This window comes from Pinus tabuliformis, chromosome 2_2 (assembly GCF_031772625.1).
Source record: "Pinus tabuliformis cultivar Carrire ecotype Pingquan chromosome 2_2, CPIR1, whole genome shotgun sequence".
Classification (NCBI taxonomy): domain Eukaryota; kingdom Viridiplantae; phylum Streptophyta; class Pinopsida; order Pinales; family Pinaceae; genus Pinus; species Pinus tabuliformis.
This window is the reverse complement of record NC_142300.1, coordinates 1,136,850,713-1,136,873,423: the sequence shown is the minus strand read 5'-3', so window position 1 is coordinate 1,136,873,423 and position 22,711 is coordinate 1,136,850,713.

The following is a 22,711-nucleotide window of genomic DNA, read 5'->3' as shown; positions in this document are numbered from 1 at the left end:
TTCTCCGAATGGAGGAAGTGTGTGGTGAAGGCAAGGCAGATAATCCTTGAGGGAGTTCGAGACCACATTGTCTCAAGTCTCCATGGAAAGGAAACTCCTTATGCTATGTGGAAAACATTGGCAGACTTGTATCAGAACAACAGTGACCAAAGGAAATTCGCACTGAAGGACAAACTTCAAAAAAAAAAATGGAGAAAGGCGAGACGATTCCAAAGTACTTGACCAAGTTCACTCAGCATCGTGATGAAATTGGAAGTGTTGGAATCACGATTAATGAGGATGATATTCTGAGTCTTTCGCCTCTATGACTCCCAAAGATTTGGCATAGTTATCAAGAATCTGTCAATGGTTGGGAGAAGTTGCTAGATTGGGAATGATTGTGGTCAGATTTGATGTAGGAGGAGATCAAGAGGAACAACAGGTATGGCTCTTCATCAAAGAATGATCATGAAGAGAATTTTTCCTTAGTGTTTAAGGCAAAGAAGGGGAAGGGAAAGCTTCCCATTCCAAATCGGATTCTTATCATGGAGGTATGAAGAAAGACATGATGAAAGTTAAGTTCTTTCAACATCATGAGATGGGCCATTTTGCTACAAATTTTCCACTCGAGAAGTCCAAGAAGAAGTCCTCAAGAGGAGCAGTTGGTGAGGCTTTCACCTCTCAATTAAAATTAGAAGCTTCCCCCATTACATTCATGGTGTGATCAATGATGGGGAATGTATGGTACTTAGACAATGGAGCTTCATTCCACATGACTGGTGACGAAGAGTTATTCAATGACCTAGAGGAGAAAGATCTTTAGATGCGTATTGAGATGGGTGACGACGAGAAGTATAATGTTACTGGATTAGGCACGATTACTTTTGAGAGGTAGCATGGGGCTCCACTCACCTTGAAGAATTTTATGTATGTGCCTGGGCTGGAAAAGAACTTGGTATCTATTGCATGCTTGAGGATAGAGGCTATGATGTGATCTTCTCGAAAGGAAAGGTGTTCCTTCAACACATACCCATGGGTCAAGTAAGGAAAACATGGATTCGTGTGAAGAATCTCTATAAGATGGAGGTAGAGGAGTGTGCTACTTTGAGCACAAAAGCAGAAAGGGTGCAGAGCTAAGATGTTGGCGACTTGTGGCAAAGGCGATTGGACCACTTGCATCATGGGGATTTGAAGATATTGTTGCAGATCTCTTTGGTCTTCCCAAAGGTACGCTTGAGCAAGTTGATACATGTAAGGGGTGTACTTTGGGAAAATAAACCAAGTCTTCCTTACACAACAGAGACAGTCGAGCAGAGGCTATTCTAGAACGAGTCCATTTAGATGTGTGTGGACCATTCTCAACATCATCCACAGCCAAACACAAGTATTATGTTATATTTTTTGATGACTTTTATCGAAAATGTTGGATATTTTTTATGCAAAAAAAGGATCAAACTTTCAAAAAAATTTGTGAGTTTAAAGCATTGGTGGAGAACGAGTCGGGAAGAAGGTTAAAGCTCTACAGAGTGATAATGGTGGTGAGTATGTCTCAAAAAAGTTTAAGAACTTTTGTTTAGCAAAACGGATTAAATTGGAGTTGACGACAACCCATAACACTCAGTAGAATGGGGTGGCTGAGAGGGAGAACATAAGCATAGTAGGTGCAGCAAGGGTGATGATGCATGATTAGGGACTACCACTACACTTGTGGGCTGAGGCATGAAAGACAATGGTTTATGTTGCGAACCATAGACCACATTAGATACTTGGGATGAAGATACCAGAGGAGGCTTATTCTAGCAAGAGGCCAGATGTTGGTCACTTCAGGATTTTTGGATCATCAATATGTTTCTATGTGACCAAAGATGCACGGAATAAGCTTGAGTCGACAACATAGTTGGGGATATTTGTGGGGTACAATGATACACCTCACAATTATCGAGTGTACTTGTCGACTAACATGATGACAATGGTTCACAGGGATGTCATATTTGATGAGGAGAAGGTCATGCGAGTTTCCCTTGAGAGGGAGCTTCAACTACATGCCGATGAGGATATTTTAGCTCCTAAGGTTGAGGATCCTTATATTGATGTGGAGCAGCCACATGCACCGGATCTAGGAGTGGAGACATCCACTCAGGTAGAGTCTTCTAGAGAGGGAAGAAAGTGCACCAGAGAGGTTAACATATTGTTGCATGATGCACGATAGAATGTGGGAGCACCCACTTCTCAGCGCATGCATAGGAGGTCACCTGAGAGGTGCATTGGATACATGGCTCTTATGGGCGAATTTGTTGTGACAGAGCCATATTCATTTAAGGAATTAGTGTAGCAACCAGTTTGGGTTGATGCCATAGTGGAGTATGACTCCATAGTTCATAACAGTGTTTGGGATGTGGTCCCGAGACTGGAGGAAAAGTCAGCGGTGAGCTCCTATTGGCTTTACAATGCAAAGAAAGTTGTATATGGTAGTGTGGAGAAGTATAAGCCTAGATTTGTGGCCCATGACTTTTTACAGGTAGAGGGGATTCACTATGATGAGAGCTTTTCTCCTATTTCAAGGTACTCATCGATCATATTGGCACTATCAGCATAGATGGGTTGCAAGATACATCAGATGGATGTGAAGACAACCTTCGTTAATGGCATGATTGAGGAAGAGGTGTACATAAAGAATCATGAAGGTTTTGAGACCTTTGACCATGAGTCACATATGTGCCAACTCAAGAGAGCGTTGTATGCGCTGAATCAAGCACCTCGTGCTTGGTGCACCAAGATACATAGCTACTTCATCGGGCTAGGTTTCACGTAGAGTGAAGCGGGTCTGAACCTGTACCGCATAGTGGTACAAGGAAAGTTGTTGATTATTGTAATTTATGTTGATGATCTCATACTGATAAGTGATGATCAGCTGATCAAATCCTGCAAGGAGGACCATGCAAGAGGTTTTGAGATGAAGGACATGGGGCTCATTCATTGCTTTCTTGGCATGGAGGTATGGCAGGGAGATGGAGATTTGTTTTTGTGTCGGGGAAAGTATGCCAATGAGATACTCATGAGATTCCGCATGGAAAGAAACAAACCCATGGAGACTCCTCTAGCAGGTAACTATAGGAAGGAGGATGCTACTTTAGGGGAAGTAGTGGAAGTTATTGTTTACAGGAAGCTTGTGGGTTCACTCATGTACTTAGTAAATACATGACCAAATATGTGCCATGCAGTTAACCATCTTAGTCAAGTAACGGTTAGGCCTACCAAGCTGTATTCGAAGGAAACAAAGAATGTGTTGAGATACCTCGGAGGCTCTTCTCAGTATGGATTATGGTACAAACGGATAGAGGGAATGAAGCTTCAAGACTTCACTAATGCAGATTGGGCAAGGATTCTATCTGACCGAAAGAGAACATCAGGAGGGAACTTTAGTACTGGGTCAGCAGCATTTTCTTGGTACAGTAGGAAACAGAGATTGGTTGCACTCTATTCAGAAGAGGTAGAGTACATGGCTATGAGTCACGTAGCATATGAGTCCATCTAGATGAGGAATATCCTACCTGGTTTGTTTGGTTAGCAGATGGATCCAACAGTGATTTAGTGCAATAATCAGAGTTGTATCAAACTCTCTAAAAATCCATTTTTTCATGATTGGTCCAAGAATATTGATATCCAATATCATCATCTCAGAGATTGTGTATTGATTCAGATTATGTTGTTAGAGTAAATTCCCATAGAGGAGCAAGATGCTGACATTTTGACAAAGGCACTATCAAGATGTAAATTAGAGTTTCATAGAGACAAGATTAGGGTAGAAGATAATCCCTTTCTTGTTGAGAGGGAGTGTTGAGAAATGGAAACAAGAAGTTCCAGTTTAAATTTTTCCTTGAATTTAAACTATGAATTAAAATCGAATTCTATTCTCATAACAACTTGTAAATAGTTAATTAAGTTTGATTAGCTTAATTAGCTTAGTAATTTCGAGTTGGATGTCTTTCTGAAGTCATGTATATGTTCTCCCTAAGTTTTAGGGGTCCAGGATGAGTTTAATTGTGAGTTGTGATTATATAACTCAGTTTACTGAGTTATGTTCAGTTAAATTAGTTCCAAACTTTTTGTGGAACTAATAGAGAGTTAGACATTAGTTGGTGCACTAGTGCATCGACAAATGTCATTCTAGTTAACTGGCTATTCATATTAGGAATTACGCAAGAGATTAGGGGCTTGGAGAGTTGTTGAATAGGCTAAGGATTTGACTTGAGCTAGTTTGTGAGATGAGAGAGTGTTGGCATTATGATACATATGTTGTACTTGATGGAAACCCACTCATCTCAGATGATAAATTATAGTGCAGAAACATTCACGCACTTTTATGCAGAGAAAAGTTTATTTCATGTAGAGAAAAGTTCACGCACTTTTATGCAGAGAAAGTTTATTTCATGTAGATAAAAGTTCACACACTTTTATGCAGAGAAAAGTTTATTTAATGTAGAGAAAAGTTCACGCACTTTTATGCAGAGAAAAGTTTATTTCATGTAGAGAAAAGTTCATGCACTTTTATGCAGAGAAAAGTTTATTTCATGTAGAGAAAAAGTTCACGCACTTTCATGCAGAGAAAAGTTCCTTTCATGAAGAGAAAAGTTCATGCACTTTCATGGTTGGCTCATGGTATTAGTTCGACAGTTTTTGATCCTATGGTTTTGGTCCGTGGTATTGCATCCAAAAGTGTTGATCTCACGCATTTTCATGGTTGGTTCATGGTATTAGTCCTATAGTTTTTGATCCTATGGTTTTGGCTCGTGGTATTGCATCCAAAAGTGTTGATCTCACGCACTTTCATGGTTGGTTCATGGTATTAGTCCAACAGTTTTTTGATCCTATGCTTTTGGACCGTGGTATTGTGGAAGGGCTAAGACTATAAAAGAGGAAGGAGATCATTTGGCAATGCATAATCGAATGAATTGAATATCTAATAAGTGCTAGATCTGAAATATTTGTGATTGGGTTATGGTGCAGATCTGGATCTGAATGAAGGAGGAACCTTAGCGCATAAAGAAGGATAAGTTCTTTTGATGGGTCATAATCTTTATGCTTGAATAATAGTATCTTTGCATGATTTTTATCTGTTAAATGAGGCGCATGCTTGATCTATAAATCTGACAATCTGGGTTGATTAGTGTCTGAATATTTGAAAGAAGGAATTATCCTTTATAGATCTGCACTCAGGTTTCAGGTTGTTGAAATAGCGTATATCTTTAAACTATGATCTAGCTACCTCTGTCTATTGCTGTAGTATTCTGGGTTCAGAATTTGGTGTGTGGTTACTGTTATTGTGTTCTGGGTATAGCTGTCAGAGAAGTGTTTACTTGATTCAGTGCTAATTGGGAAAAGGAGATTGTTTGATGCAGATATACTTGATGATTGATTGATGTTCATGGATCTAGTCTGAAAATTTATGAAACGTGGTCCCTGGAAGAAAGAGAAGGTTGTAGCCTTCAGTAGGCCAGCACCTACGTACTAGTATCTTGGCTAGTACAAGAGCTAAGGGGGTTGTAGCTCCCTTCCAGGAGAAGCTGGAAAATGAGAGAGGGTTGTAGCTCTCTGCAGGTTGTAGTCTGCGTACTGGTAAAGGACTGCACCAGTACAAAATCATTGTAAAAGGAGTTTCTAATTGAAAGAAGATAGATACATATTGCAGCACGTGGTTTTCACCCACATTGGGTTTCCACCTTATATCTGGTGTTCTTTTGTGTGACTATTTTCTTTTCTTGTTCCTGCTCATTATTTTATGATACTGACATACGAAGTAATGATCAATATTTGAAGAATTATTCAAAGTATAAATAAGGAAGATAGATTGATAAGAATTTGATAATACTGATTCACCCCCCCCCCCTCTCAGTATTATTTCCAACATAGAGTTGAGAATACTTGTGTGGAATTGTTCTAGTGAGAACAAGCTTTGTATCTTCACTCATATTTCTAATATATGCAATACACATAGTGGGATTTTGAGCAGTGGCTTTCCCCAGATACATCTTGTGTTATGTGTCATTGACTTATCTTCTTCTTGTTCATATTTTTTTCATCGATCTATTGGCTTCCCTGGTTGAAAGTAGAAGTAGATTCTTGTCCTCTGCTTTAGTAAATTGTATGAGCTTGTGAATCTATAGGAAAGTATACACTAGTATATTCTAAAAATGAGGAAGAACATGCCGAGAATTTAGTAGCGTTGTTGAGATTGCTAAGAGAGCATCAGTTGTATGCTAAACTTAGCAAGGGAAACTTATTTCATACTGATCTAGATTATTTGAGGCATGTTTTTTGTAAGCATGGCATAGTAGTAGATGCAGAAAAGATAAGGGCCATCATGGAGAGGGTAGCTCCTAAGAATGTGGATGAGGTGAGACCATTTATGGGATTGATAGGTTACTATAGGAGGTTCATCGAGAATTTATTACACATTGCATATCCTATCACATCATTACAGAGGAAAGTTAAGAATTTCAAATGGGCCAAAGAATGTTGAGGTTATTTTTGAGAAGCTTAAGTAGCTGTTGACACATGCAGCAGTGCTAAATATTGCATATCCATACAAGGAGTTTGTAATGTGTATAAATTCTTGCAAGAGAGCACTTTGTGGAGTTCTCATGCAAGAAGGACAAGTAGTGTGCTATGAGTCACGAAAGCTGAATGAGAAGGAGCTGAAATATCCAATGCATGATCTTGAGCTAACAACGATTATACATGCATTGAAGATCTAGAGGCATTATCTTCTTGGTAGGAGACTTAAATTGATTAGTGATTATAGTGGGTTGAGGTATTTGTTTGATCATTTGAATCTCAATTCTAGGCAATCTATATGGTTAGCTACCCTTAGTGAGTTTTATTTCGAGATCAAATACATCAAAGGGAAGGAGAACTAGGCTGTAGATGCTCTTAGTAGGAAGGTACAAATAAACCATATAGTAGATATGAGCTCTTATGGGATGGAATTACATGATAGGATCTTGCAGGAAAGACAACGGGATGAGAAATACATGGAGATTATGCATAGGTTACAGCAGAGTACATGTATAGGTGAAGGTACAGGTGCAGGTACAGGTACAAGTGATCAAGATGCAGACTATCATCTCATGACATGTGTTTGAGATTTAGAGACAACATCTATGTGTCAAATTGTAGTGAGCTCAAGAAGATTATCTTGAGGAAGCTTCACGCCAAGCCATACTCGAGTCATCCAGATATCAGAAGACATTGACAAAGGTGAAGAAGTTATACTATTGGCCAAATCTGAAAAAGGAAGTGGTAGATTTCGTGGCTAGATGTTTATATTGTCAACAGGTCAAGGTGGAAGGTAATAATCCAAGTGGTTTACTATAACCTATTGTGATTCCAGAATGGAAATGGGAGGTTATTTCCATGGATTTCATTATAGATCTTCTGAGGAAAATGAAGCAACATGATTCTATTATGGCCATGGTCAAAAGGTTGAGCAAGGTATCTCCCTTCATTCCAATAAAGACTACATATTCAGCCAATGAGGTTTCACATGTGTTCATCAAATAGATAGTGAGACTGCATGGTGTTCTGAAGAAGAATGTGTTGGAAAGGGATGAAAAGTTCACTTCCATGTTTTGGAAGGAGTTATTTGCAGGCTTGGGAATAGAGTTGGCCTTCAGTACAGCTTATCATCTGTAGACACATGGATAGGCAGAGAGGGTCAACAGGATCTTGGAGGATATGTTGAGGATGCACGTGATGCACCAACATAAGAAATGGGAGGAGTATCTTCCAATGGTAGAGTTCACATACAAAAATGGTTATCAGGAGTCATTGAGGATGAGTCCTTTCGAGGCATTGTATTGGCAGAGTTGTAACACTCCCATCATCTGGAGTGATCTAGTGAACATGGTAGTTATTGGATTGGACATGTTGGCAGACATGGAGCATGAAATGCAGGTTATAAAGAAGAATCTAAAGGCAACACTAGATAGACAGAATATTTATGAGGTTCAACACAGGGTGTTCAAGGATTTTCAGGTTGGGGAGAATGTGTATTTGTGCATCAAGGCCAGGAAAATCTCTTTGAGGATTGGCTCATGTGCCAAGTTGGCACCTGTTGAAGCCCCGAAAATCAGGTCGACAACAAGGGGGATACCCACCCGGTCCGGACCTTGGTTGGCAGATCCTTATCCGTTTGGTATAGCGGGTCTGACTGGGGATAATGGGACCAATTTCCCAATCTAAGGGGTGTGTGTGTGTGTAGAGTTGGATGATGCTGATCTAGGAGTATTTTAAGCTAATTTAATTCAAACTTCTAAACTAACTCTATGTTATTGTAATCTAGTTTAGAAACAACACACCTAATCTACACTAACCCGGGGTGTATTTCTTCTATTATGCGATCTAAAGAGATTTCGAACAATAACTGGTAATAAATATCATTCAGCTATCATAAGAATAGAAATCAATTATGATAAACCATTCTGCATAAAAATTTAAGCAAAACAGTTGTGAACAGCATATCGCATAATAAGTTATTCATATATCAAGCACAAATAAATGACTCCACCGTACAAAAGTGCCAAATGGTAACCCACACATTCATGCATTAACATATAAACAACTGAAAACTTCATATCACTTTAAGAATATAAGCAGAAATTGGTCAAGAGCTAAAAGTACCATTTATGACTGGTTCCACTCATAAGCTTCAAGCAATAACGATTTATCTCTACTTCTTCTAACATCTACTAAGAGTACAAAAGTGCAACATCAGTAGCAGACATTAAATGCAAACATTAATAAATCTCGATCCATCCATTCATCAAAAACCCCCTCCGAGGGTGCAAAAGTGCATGTTCTGAGGACAAGTTTTTTGACAAATTTCCAGACCCTTCTCCAAATGCCTGAGAAGGGTTTAAACACTGCTAACTAATTAATCTTAATTACATAAATTTAGGACACGGTTTCAAATGACCGCCCTTCTACTAAAGCAAATTTATTTCTAAAAATTGAATCTAATTTCTAACCGCTTTTGTATTTGCTCCTTAGTGCTGTAAGCAATGCAACATTCGCCTGGGAAGAGTCGGCTGATTGTCTTCTCCTTTCGTTTGAGCTATGAAAATAGAAATCACAGGAGCTGGCACTGCTTTCTGACAAACTAGAAGATATTTTCCTCTGGCTTGGTGTATTCACTGTGTGTATACTTGGTAATAACCCAAATTTCTCTCAAACTGATTGTGTTGTTGCTATTTCGGTTTCCAGCCTTGCGAATGACTGAATAAGTTAAGGACTTTGCTCTCTGAACAATTTTCTGTATTGAAAACTGCTTCCGTTCTTTGTTCCAGGCTTTTCTGGTGTGTTTTCCTTCTTTAGCGTTTTTATTTTTGCTTTACCCAGTCTAAGCTTCAGGATCTTTTGTAAACATGTTGCTTTTGTGTGCCTTTGACTCTGAGTCTTGGATAGTCTATTGCCATCAGTATCTGTTGAGTGATACTCTGGAATCCGCGGTCCTGCTGCATGCGGCATTCATTTGCGAAGGCATCTCTTCTCTATTCTCCGAGTATTGACGCTTTCCCCTTTTCCTTAGATGTTTCCTGCACATTGCTTTATGTTAGTTGCTGTCTTACAGTTTACGCAAAGGGAAAGAGTAATGATGAAAAGATTGACATGAAAGCTTTAAGCTCTAATGAATGCATAATCATGACACTCATAATGAACTGACTTTTCGAAAAACACAACACAATCCTTCTTGGATACTTTGGCGTACAATCATTAATTTCTTTTAAGGCGTGTGCCCAATTTTGGTCTACAGACAGCTTTTCTTGAACACTGTGTCGAGGACATTTTGCGATGAGTGATTTCTGCGACTCGCATTGCAGTGTCGAGGATTGCATCGTCAAGATGTGTCATTGCAGGAATTGATGATCGCATTCATCGCAGATCGCAAATCGCAGATCGCAATATCGCAGATCGCAATATCGCAGATCGCAATATCGCAGATCGCACTTTAATCATCCAATCATTGTGTGATGCTTACGCGATGTTGCGATATGCGACGTCGCATATCGGCCGTCGGCAATTCCTTAAGTTTTTCATTTAAGAGCACTTCACAATATAAGTGATGCGATGAATTTCGCGTCGCTTCTTTGCAGCTTATTATGCGCATAGGAAAACTTCTCACTCTCTTCTCGCGATGCGATACAGCTTTAGGGAGTTAAAATACAAAAATTTTGATAAAATGTTTTTTTGGATTTTTGTTAAGGGTCCCCATTTGCTTGGTGTTATTGCTAATACCAATCAAAGAGTGGGGTTGTTGGTGACCACAACAGCACCATGATACTGCAGGCCTTTCAAGATCCTTGAGAGGATTGGACTAGTGGCATATTGACTTGCACTACCTCCAATAGGGAAAGTCCATGATTTTTTTTCCATATTTCATTGCTTGAGAAGTATATAAAGGATGTTGATCATGTTATTGATTGGTCTATATTACACGTGGAGGAAGAAGTAGAGTTCCAACCAGAACCTGAGTGCATATTGCAATAGAGGCATCTCATGCTCAGGAACAGAGCCATAGAACAAATTCAAGTGTAGTGGAAGCACTTTGGGCCTGAAGAAGCTACGTGGGAGATGGCAGACTAGATGCCGACCCTGTATCCTTCATTGCTTATCAATTGAGGAAAAGTAGATTTGATTTGATGTTGGTATATGTTTGGCATATGTCTTGATGATGATTTTGTATATGTATATATATATATATATATACATATATATATATATACACATATATATATATATATATATATATATATATATATATATATATAATATGGATGTATATATATGGATGTAAATACTGCCATGATCTAAGTTATAAAGCTCCATGGGTACTATGTTTTTTTTTCAATGGTTTTGTTGAGGTCATGGTGTGGATTAAAGTCAAGGACAGTGTTCCCCGGGGGGGGGGTTCTGTAACAACCTTGGTGAAAATTTCATGTAATAAATGTTAATAAAGGAAAAATAAGACCACGGTAAAGGGACACTTATTCCAAGCTGAATTTTGGGCAAAGATATCCTAGTGGGCATCACTAGATGTGTGTTTTCGCTAAGGAAAAGGCATTAAAAGGAAAAAGGCATTTGTTGCACATTTATTTATGAAAATAAAGGAAAATAGGAGAAAATTAAGGTGAAAGGTCACAAGTTTCATGTGAGGAGGAAATTGAAGGAAAATAATGGAAAAGAATAAAATAGAGTTCTCATTAATAAAAAGGTTTTGAGGATCATTTGGTAACCTTTTGTCAGTTTAAGCTTGGAGCTCTCTCATTATTCTCTCTCTCTCTCTCTCTCACTGTTTTTCACTTAGAGTTTCCTTGGAGCACTCTAGATTTGGATCAAGGAAGGAAAAACAAGAAAAGGGAAAGGAAGTAAAGGAAGGATCATGGAAGGAAAGCAAGATCAAGCCTCTTCAATAGGAATACTTGCAGGTAACCTTTTTCATGTGTGAATTCCTAGCTGGTTTTGACATGCGCGGCTTTGCATGTTGGTGTATGGCTATCTTGCTTTTGGTGGCATGGTTTTGTCGGGTTATGATAGTTGTTTTAAACCTAGATTTGCCTTTTTCTAGATGCCATGGTATGTTGGGATGTTTATCTCGGTTTTGAGCTTTAGTTTGGCAGATGGATTTCAAAATCTGAGGCGTAGGTGGTCTCAAGTTTCATTCCCAAAGGCCTAAGAATCCCTTGACCCATTTTAGTATGGTACACAGTAAAGCATGAGGGAGGGGTCTCGATATAGGGCTTAGTGATCTCTGTTTGGATTGTGGTAGAGCCTGAGAGACTGGACTCGGTTTAGGGCCTAGTGATCTGGGATTGGATTGTGGTAAAGCATGAGAGACGAGGAGATGGAAAATTCCTCAAGGTTAGTGATGGATTTTGGATGGCATTCCAAGTTTGGTTCGGTTGTGATCGAAGCACCGGTTTTGGTGTGATCACGTTTTGATAAGAGTGGATGTGGTTTAACCTTTGGATTCCCTTGGTTTTTATTGGATTTGTTATTCTATGAGATTCCACATTGATGCTTGGCATATGGCACAAGGGTGATTGGATGAAAGAGATATTTGGTTCAGCCATGTCTATGTTCAGGTGGTACATGGAAGTCCTGAACCTGGTCGAATTTTCCTTTAATTAATAAAATATAAGTTCTCTTACTTTTTCACTAGTTTATATGTGGATTTAATGGCTATCATATCTCTTATATTTATATGGTTTTATTTTGGTTATAAGCATGGTTAAATGATTGGTTCATGTCATGGTTATTTCATGTATTTACTTGTAATTGTTAAATGGATTAATGCAAGAGCTAATTGATATTATAACAGTTCAATGGAGAAGGTGGGGATCCTTTTGTTTATGTTTCTTAAGTTCTTTCACTCATTCATGCTTTGTCTTGTATCTTAGACTTGTAGGTTGCATTGATGCCAAGTGTTTAATAGAATGTTAGTCCTGGTTGGGGATGCTCAGGCCTAGTCCTCAAGATGATTTTGATTTATTAGCATTGTTATAATGTCTTTGATTGATTTTGAAGGATGTAGCAAGTTCTGGGTAGAGGACGAGATTCCGGGCTAGAAAAGTGGCTCAAATCTCAGGGTCACTGGCACAGGTCTGCTAAGAAAAGTCCACAGTTGCTTGCACATGGGCCTATGAGTGGGACTTTGGGTTAAAAGGTTTAAATCATGAGTGGGACTCAGGGATAGGTTGTATGAGTCCCTAACATGTCCCCTATGGGGGTTATTGATGATGTGGATGATTTTTTTTGGTATGTTCTGTAGGTTTCATTTCCTTAAGGTCACCAAGGAAGTTGAATCCCTTATAATAGCCTCTCTTATTACATGTTTATGCCGGCTGGCTGGTTGCTTAGGTGGACTTGGGAGGAGGGGGTTTTACAGCTACCACAAAGTGAAGAACTCAATGATAGGATGTGTCCTTTTTGTAGCAACTCAATAATATACTACCTAATTTCCTCATTTTCCAGAAGAGAGTGGTAGTATATTGGCCCATTGGGTATAGGTGATCTGAGAGTCATATTGATATAATGCTTGAGCTGATATTGCAAAGGTACCCCTATGGGTGAGGAGATGATGTCCATGTACTCTTTCAGGACCTTATCCACTTGCTTTTGTTGCATGGAGGAACCCTTTCTAGGGTCCATGGATGTGGCCATTATCTCCCACTTATTTTGAGAGTGAGTCGAAAAGCAAAGAAATTTCTGAGTATAGGAAATAATATTACTATATTCCTTAGAAGAGATCAAAGAAATGGTGGTAGGTGGGGCTACCTCTGGTATCATATATAGTTTTATGCCCAAATTAGTAATAACAGTGTGTGATCTAGAATGATACATAACATGATGCTTCCAGAAGTATGGTTGGCCTAATAAACATCACAAACTTAAATAGGAGAAATATCACATAATACATCATCCATGAAGGGCTTGATGTTGTAGGGAAGGTGCACTGTTGGCTGACACAGAACTCTCATCCTTATTGGATCCACCTGATGGTGTATGGCTGTGGGTATGGTGTGGTCAGCAGGCCCAAACACTTAAGGACCTTTGCTGAGATGAGGTTCTCTTGAATCCCACTACTGAAAATGAATTATAACGGATAACTCTTCACCCACATCTGTGAATGGAGGAGACACTCCTCCTCCTCTAGATCTTCAGGCTCAATCTTCTAGACCTTGGTGGTGGAAATGTTGGCACTAGGTTCTGCATCAATAATCTAGGTCCCTTTATCATTCCCCTTGTTAATTTTTGGCTTAGAGTCAGAACATGCATATGAATTTGAATCTTTTAGCTCGTCCGCCATGACATTCGTTTATGTTGTGGGTGGCGCACTTATGGAACTCATACCACTTTCATGTGTCCTTTTTTATCATGGTGTTATTCATTACTTTGGGTTTCAATGGTGTTAGTATAAAGTTTTTGCAGAAGTGTAGAAAAAATGTTCACTTAAGATACTGTGACAAGTATCCCTATCAACAAAATTCATGGCAATTATTTCTCTTTAGATATACAAAAATAAAGTTATAAAATCTGCAAAAAGATGGCATACAAAAACATGGAAACATATAACGACAAATACTATTTCAACAACCCAATGGAAATAAAAGAGAATTTATTTTATTCATTTGAAATTGAAAATTTTACACTTGATGAGGAGAATGTGAAAACTCGAGTCTGCACAACCCCCTTTATGGGATGGGTCCTGTAATATCGCGTGCTTCAGCTAGATATTCGAATATCTCTCTCTCAGGATGTATACAATGGGGAAAAGAAATGACGATAGTGGCTTGAACTCAAAATGGGAGCTCAAATGTCATAGGATGATAATGAGGATGATGTGAATGGTCATGGTGAAGAATGAAGAGAATACCCCTCTATTTATAAAAAAATATTAGGATATACCTAGATATAGGATAATAATAAAAAATATTACACTAAATCAAGATCTAGCCATTAGGAATATTTTATTATATTTTAGAGAAGGAAATATTATTTGAAATTATCAAATATCTTTATTTAGAAAATGGTTAAAGTAATTAACAAATAAAAAATTATTTATTAATTACCTTATGGGGATAAAGTCAAAGATGAATTAGAAATCATTATTAAATAATGATTACTAATTATTTCGAGAGAATAATAAATAATAAATTATTTATTTAATTATTCTCACGGGGTTTTTGGATTTTAATGAGAAATAATTTAGGAAATGGTTCATTAAATTTTTTCCAATGGTGAAAGTAGATTTTACTGTATAAAAATGCATGTTATATAATGCATTTGATCAACCTAGTAGGAAATGGCTACGTGGTCATTTTGTAGGTGATAAAAAATGGGTTGTCCTAGGTAACTCCACCTTGGCTCTATCATTTTTCAATGGTTTGGGGGGGGCCTTTTCTTGTATTGAGATTCGTGGATCCAAAGACTAGCTTCTTTTGTTTATTTTTATACTCAATTTTGATATCATATCAATGCACTACACTAAGAGAGGAGGAGTCTAATAACTCCCTTTATACCTAACTGTATTTGTGCATATAGCCATGGTACTTAAGTATTAGATTTCGTTCAAAATTTTTGATACCCAACTTCGTGCATGAGATATGAAAGATATTCATGAACTACGACACATCTTGGTCCCTTTCGTGCCGTAGTGTGGTCCATTTTATGTACTTATCCTCATAGTTATCGAGAGGGTAATATTGTTCCTTAACGACATATTAGAAAGAATTCCAAGATGGTGCAATTGAAAGTAGTGAGTGTTCCTCCTTGTCCCTCTACTCACAGTAAGTTTCTAGCAATCCTTGACATGGGGGGAAACTTTGAGGAGTGCAATAGTAATATTTTCGTTATTGGAAAAAATATGGACTGAAAAATATCATTTTAGTGGATTTAACCATTTATCTAAAACATTTTCTTCTATCTAACCTTCAAATATAGGAATATCGAAGTTAATGTGTACCCTAAATGGGGCAACACCTATGAAGTGACTGTTGAATGAAGATGCTTCACCTAGAGACACCAACCAAAGGACCTACGAAAAATTATCCATCATCTCATTCCTTTGTCACTTGAGGGCCTCTTAAATTAACAATTTGAAAGGATATTATTCTCCCTCACCTTTATTTTCTTCTCCCATGGGAGGCCATTGGTGTCGGCGACGCTAGTCTTGCAAGGGCTCAACAAGTTCAAGTCATAACTCCTTATATCTCGACCTCATTGGGGAGATGCACATAAAAACAAAGAAAGAGCAGACTGCTCTGATACCACTGATCCATATTTATGAAGGAACAAAATGAAATATAGATTGAAACAAAATCACAGAGATACATCATGACATAACTTCAATTAATAAAATAGCAACTACTAAAAATTGTTTACATGCAGGAAGGAAACAAACTAGCTCGAGCGATGGTAGCCTATCTATAAGAAGAGATATGAAAACTACATGCCTTCTAAACTGTGTTACAATGATTCTCTCAAGAATTTTTACCATCAAGAAATAATGGAAAACCCTAAGCATCCAAAATCTCACCCTAGGAGATGAAGCACAAAAAGCTTGTGGGCCTCGCTGGGGTTAGTTGGAACATCAACTTCTTGGCATCTTAACTTTGACATATAATCTTTATTTGGCGTGCATAATAGCATGTTAGAAAGATCTATCTAAGGGAAGAAAATTTCAAATACAAGCCCTTATCATAGGCTACGTTTTTCCAGTTTCCCCAAAAAACACCATTTAGGGCCCCAAAACGGCTCCAGATGTTCAGGACCCAAAAAACCCAAAAATGGAAAACTGACTAAATATTAAACTGTCCTAGAAATTAGGAAATTGAAAGAAAACAATGTTGCGAGTCTACGTGGAATAGGAATATGGCCACCAATACCCACCTAGATAAGTCCTCCCCCCTTAAGAAGCAACGGTCCCCATTGCGTTGAGTGCCTCCATGAGATGGGGAAATTTCTACTAATTTTTGTCCCTGGTGAGCCACTTGCCTTGGTGCAAGATTTGACCCACTTTGCTGACCTGATACACCTATATCCTCTGTTAGTGAGTGTTTTTTACTATATATGTCTGATTAATTCAGTTTTTGTCTACATGATCAATTTGGATTGAGCTCTGTTGGTGTCATTTGCTCAACAATGTCTCATGTGTCCAACAATGGTAGGAAGTATGGCCGAAGGTTGTCCATATTGAATATGGGGTGTCGGCCAAGGAATGGATGGATACTAACCTCAAATTAATTTTTACCCATGGCCTTTGATGGTGTAAGGCTTGTATTAAAGTGGTTGAAGCTTTTGATGGGATCTGGTAAGGTGTTCCTTCTATAGATGCAACGACACCTTGTCGCCCACTTGAAACTTATGTGGCACCTAATGTTGAACATGAAATTATTTATACTTGTCATTAGATTTATCCAAGCTAACATGAACCTAATTAGGTGTGCTAGATGCATTCAATAAACCTGGTGGCTTTATCAACCTTAGATTATACATGTGCAGATTTTGCCTGTGTAGTCGCAAGAGGCATGGCAACATCAATAGAGCATAATAGTTGAAATATTAGGCCCACTTGAAAGGGGTTGTGTCCATGCAAGTTATGGAGAGCTCAATTATAACTGTGTTTCACATAGGGAAGGATCTCATCGCATTTCATAGTATGTGCACTATCATCTTGTTGATGACCATTGTCTGGCCATCGGCCTAGGTGTGGAATGTTGTCAACTTGGTGAGCTTGGTGTTTAACAACAACCAAAAATGCAATCAGGAAATTGTTGTCCCGATCTAATATAATGGTCCACAGGATCCCAAAATGCACCCAAACATGTTCGAAGAAGAGTTTGGAAATGTCTTTTGTTGTGATATGCTTATTCCAAGCAATCAATATATCCATCTTAGAAAATATATCAATGACCACAAATACATAGTCATTATCATGCTTAATATAAGGAAGGCTAGACATATAATCCATGGAGATGGATTCTCAAGGTTGGATAGGAATAAGCAAAGGAGTGTATATACCTTTCTTCTTAATGGTTGGCTTGACAATGACACATATAATGTAGGATCTGATATATTTTCCAACATCTTGTTAGAGTTTTAGAGAATAAAAATGCTTCTGTAGTACTACCATTGTCTTTTCCATACCAAAATGTCCAACGACCCAACTATAGTGTGCCTCCGAAATCAAATTGGCACACTTTCTTAAACGAACACAAATATTCCCCATGTAGCATAATTGTACATCCTGGAGCTGGAAGCCTGGTATTTGCTTTACATCCATCAACATCTAGTATTTGGTGGTGAATTCGGGATCATTTTCGTACATTGTAGCCATCAATAATTGTCATTCCCATAATAGTTCAGAACAATGGTAAGTCCCACAATTGGGGGATAATTGAGGCAATCTACAACATTATTAGTGCTTCCCTTCTTGTATTTAATGTTCAAATGAAGTTGTTGTAGATATCTGGACCATTTTTTATGGTGCTTTTTCTGAAACTTCCCTTAAGTATGTATAAACCAAATAGGTTGGTGAATTATGTGGATGATCCTATCCTTCCCTAGATGTAATGTTTTCACTGTCGGAAAGCTTGCACAAAGGAATACATCTCTTTTTCATAGGTGGGGTGTTTCTGAATCATATCAGAGACTATCTCACTGTGATAGGCCACTATACGCCCTTGTTGGGTGAGAACTACACCAATAGCATAGTCGGAGGCATCTATCTCAATTTCAAATGGTTGTTGTAGGTATGTCAAATTGAGTATTGGTGTAGAGAAAATGCGGTTTTTTTGCTCAATAAATGCCCTTTTATGGGAATCAAACTAGAAAAACTTTTATTTCACTCCACCCTTGGTAACTTTACTCAAAGGCCAAGTGATATGAGAGAATCCCAACATGAACCTTCGATAGAAATTGGCAAGGCGTAGAAGGGTGTGAATCTCTATTAGAGTTGTTGGTGCTAGCCAATCCTGAATGACTTGGATTTTAGCTAGATCCACATGCATGCCTTTCTCATCAATTATGTAGCCTAGATACTGGACCTGGCTCATGCCAAAGGTGAATTTCTCCAAGTTAGAACATATTTTGTGCTATCGCAATGTTTGAAGGACCTATTGAATATGTCGCATGTGCTCTTCCCAACTCTTTCTGAAGATGAGGATGTCGTAAAAAAATAAAACCATGAGTGAGTTACTGAAAGGACACAATATTTCATCCATCAGCCTCATAGAACTTGCAAGGGCATCTATCAACCCAAAGGCATGAACAATCACTCAAAAAGACCCTCCATGGATTTGAAGGTGGTCTTCCATGCATTTGTGGACTATATTGGAACTTGGTGATATTCAAACTTCAAATCAATATTGCTGAAGTACTTGGACCCCTTGCATTGTTCAATAAAGTAATCAATCCATGGGATTGGATACCTATTATTGACAATAATTTTATTTAGTGCGTGATAATCAATGCACAGTCTTTAGGTCCCCATTAGAGAGATTTTGAGGTTAAAAATCGGCCCAAAAAAAGTGTACAACCAAAATAAACTTTATAAGAACCAATATGATGATGTCAACCATGGAGAATGATTCACCATTTTTGGAGTAAAAAAGGTAAAAGATTAATTTTTCATAGAAAAGTAAAATAAAAGGCTACTTTTTCAACTCATATTTTCAACTTATCTCCCTCTGATTTTGCTCAAATTTCTAGCGGGAGCACTTGTTGGATGTCAAATTTAATCCCTCATCGAAGGATTTCCCATGTTGCATAATTTTGATGGACCATTCTATGTGAAAATTAGAAATACTTGAAAAAGCATGATTGCAATCACGTTTTCTTCATGTATTTCACATTTTTCATGTAGTACGGTCCATCAAAATTATGCAACATGGGTACTCCTTGGATGAGGAAACAAATTATGCATCCAACAAGTCTTCTTGCTTGAAATTTGAGTAAACATGTAGGGAGATAAGTTGAAAATACAAGTTGAATAGGTAGTTTTTTCTTTTTCCCTCTAAAATTTGATGATGTAATATAATATTATTTCATGATTTCCATTATTGTTTTATAATATTCCTTGGGAGCCCCATTTTAGACATCTAAACTTCTCTTCTCTAATTCATATGTATTAGATGCAAGTACAATTGGGCTCCCACAAGGGGGGGAACTTGGTTGAATGTGCTCTTTTTGTAGCAATTCTTGGATGTACCACTTGATTTCCTCATTTTCCAGAAGAGAGTGATGATATATTATTTCATTGGGTAGAGGTGCTCTAGGAGTCGTATCGATCAATTGCTTGACCTGATAATCCTTATGGGTGAGGACAAGATGTCCTTGCACTCTTCCATGCCCTTAGCCACTCACTTTTGCTACATAAAGGAACCCTTTTTGGGGGCCATGGATGTGGCCACAATCTTCCCATTACTTTGAGATTGAATAAAAAAGAAAAAAATTTCCTTATATAGGAGGTGATATTAGTATTTCTTAGCATAGATCAAAGAAATAATGGTAGGCAAGACTATGTTTAGTGTCCTGTATAGTTTCATTCCTAAAGTAATAATAACAATGTAAGGTCTGGAATCATATAAATCATGACGCTTCCACAAGTATGGTTGGCCTAATAAAATATCACAAACTTCAAGAGGATCAACATCACATAGTACCTCATCCATGAATGCCTTGATGTTGTAGGGAAGGTGGCGTTGCTAGCTGATGCAGAGATCTCATCCTTAGTGGAGCCACCTAATCATATATGGTTGTGGGTATGGTGTGGTTGATAGGCCCAAACGCTTAACAAACTCTTCAGATATGATGTTCTATGACAATTAATTGTATCGAAGAACCCTTCACCCACATTTGTGATTGGAAGAGACGCTCCCCCTCCTCTAGATATTTGGGCTCAATCTTCTCGACCTTGGTGGTGGTAATGGTGGAACTAGGTTCTACATCAATAATCTCTTCCCATTTTTATTACCATTTTGGATTTCTATCTTAGAGTTAGAACATGCATCTAACTCTAAATATTTGAGCTCGACCACTGGTGACTACTTGGCACGACACTCATTTCTATTGTACGTGGGGCTCTTGAAAAACTCACACCACTTTCTTGGGTCCTTGTTCAACTGCGTAGTGTTATTATTTAGTTGTGGATTCGATGGGTTGTCCTAGGTCACTCCACGTTGGATCTATACTTTTTTCTTTGGTTTTGAGGAGCCTTTTCCCTGCTTCATATTCATACATCCAAAGTATCACTTTCTATGTTTAAATTTTTGCTCGATCTTGATGGCATATCAGTACACTGAATTAGGCAAGGATATGTCCAGGAACTCCAATCCTGCTTGGGTGTATTTATGCAGATAGACATGATACTTGAGAATTATATGTCATTCAAAATCCTTTATAACAAACTTCATGTGTAGGGTATGAAAGATATTCATGAACTTCAACACGTCTTGGTCCCTTTCTTCCCATAGTGTGGTACATTTTATGTACTAATCTTCAGAGCTCCCAACAAGGAAATATTGTTCCTTAATGTCGTCTCAAAAAGAATTCGAAGAGGGTGTGGTTGAGAGTAGTGAGGGTTCCTCCTCATCTCTCTGGTCATAGTAAATTTCCCACCAGTTCTTGACATGGGGGGAGGCTTTGAGGAGAGAAAATGTAATATTTTCCCTATCGGAAAAATTATGGGCTGAAAAATATCCTTCTATCAGATTTAACAATTTATCTAGAGCATCTATGTCTATCTGGACTTAAAATAGGAATTTTAAAGTTAACTTGTACCTTAAAGGGCGTTACACCTCCAAAGTGATTGCTAGATTAATATGCTTTTCTTGTTGATACATGTCGAAGGATCTCATAAAAAATATCCATCATCTCGTTCCTTTTTCACTTGAGAGCCTCTTCGAGCAATAATTTGAAGGGACCTCCTACTCCATCATATTTATTTTAGTCTTCCATGGGAGTTGATCTGGTTCAACAATGTCAGTCTTGCAAGGGTTCAACTAGTTCAAGGCCTAACTCCTTATACCCCAACCTCATTGGGGACATGCACAAAAAAGTAGAGAAATAAAAGATTTCTTTGATACTACTAATCCAGATTTATGAAGGAACGAAATGAAATACATATTTAAACAAAAACACATAGATATAGAAAAATAAAATTTCAATTAATAAATAGCAACTTTTGAAAATTGTTTACATGTAGGAAGGAAACAAACTAGCTCTGGTGAAGGTGGCTTATCTATGAGAAGAGATGTGATGGCTATATGCCTTCTGAACTATATTACAATGAGTCTCTCAGGCATTTTTATCATCAAGAAACAATGGAAAACCCTAAACATCTAGAAACCTAACCCTAGGAGATGAAGAGCCAAAAGCTTATGGGTCCCACTGGGGTTAGTTGGAATGTCAGCTTAGGGGTCATAACTTTGGCATATGATCTCCATTTAGTGAAACAAATAAATTGTTAAAAGGGTTTATCTGAGAGAAACAACTATTAATAAAATAACCTCTCCCACATGCTACAAGTTTTTCCATTCCCCAAAAAAATATCGTTTAGGGCCGCAAAACGGCTCCAAAAGTTTAGGACCCGAAAAAATGCCAAAAATATATATAAAAATTTGACGAATTAGGAAGCTGAAAAGAAATAATGTTGGAGGACCAAGTGGAATATGCGGGTGACCACCAATATCCACTTGGATCACTTGTGCATATTATTGGAGAGCTAATAGACCTTTTTTGAATCCAAGTAGTGACTCTACACTTCCACAGATGGATTTGATGAGCATTTGATGTAATTGTGTTATGGAAATTTCAACACAATGTTCGAAGCTCTTCAAGCCAAAGTGTACAATTATTTTCACATGTCATTAATCATTGTTGGATTTATCCTATGATGATCTGATGGTATATGTTGTTCTTACTTTATGTTTATGTCAATGAACTTCTCTATTTATTTGAGCATATATCATGTGTAGGGTTGTACAAGTTCTTATGCTTTCATGATGTTATCGAATATGAAATTGTTTATGGTGAACTAATATTTTTTTGTATACGAGTTTTATTTAATTTTTTGCTAACAATGTCTCTCTTGAGATTCATGTCATGATAATTAGTTGTTATATTCATAGCACTCCACTTGCTTAATTTCCATATGTTGCTTAATTTCATTTGTTGA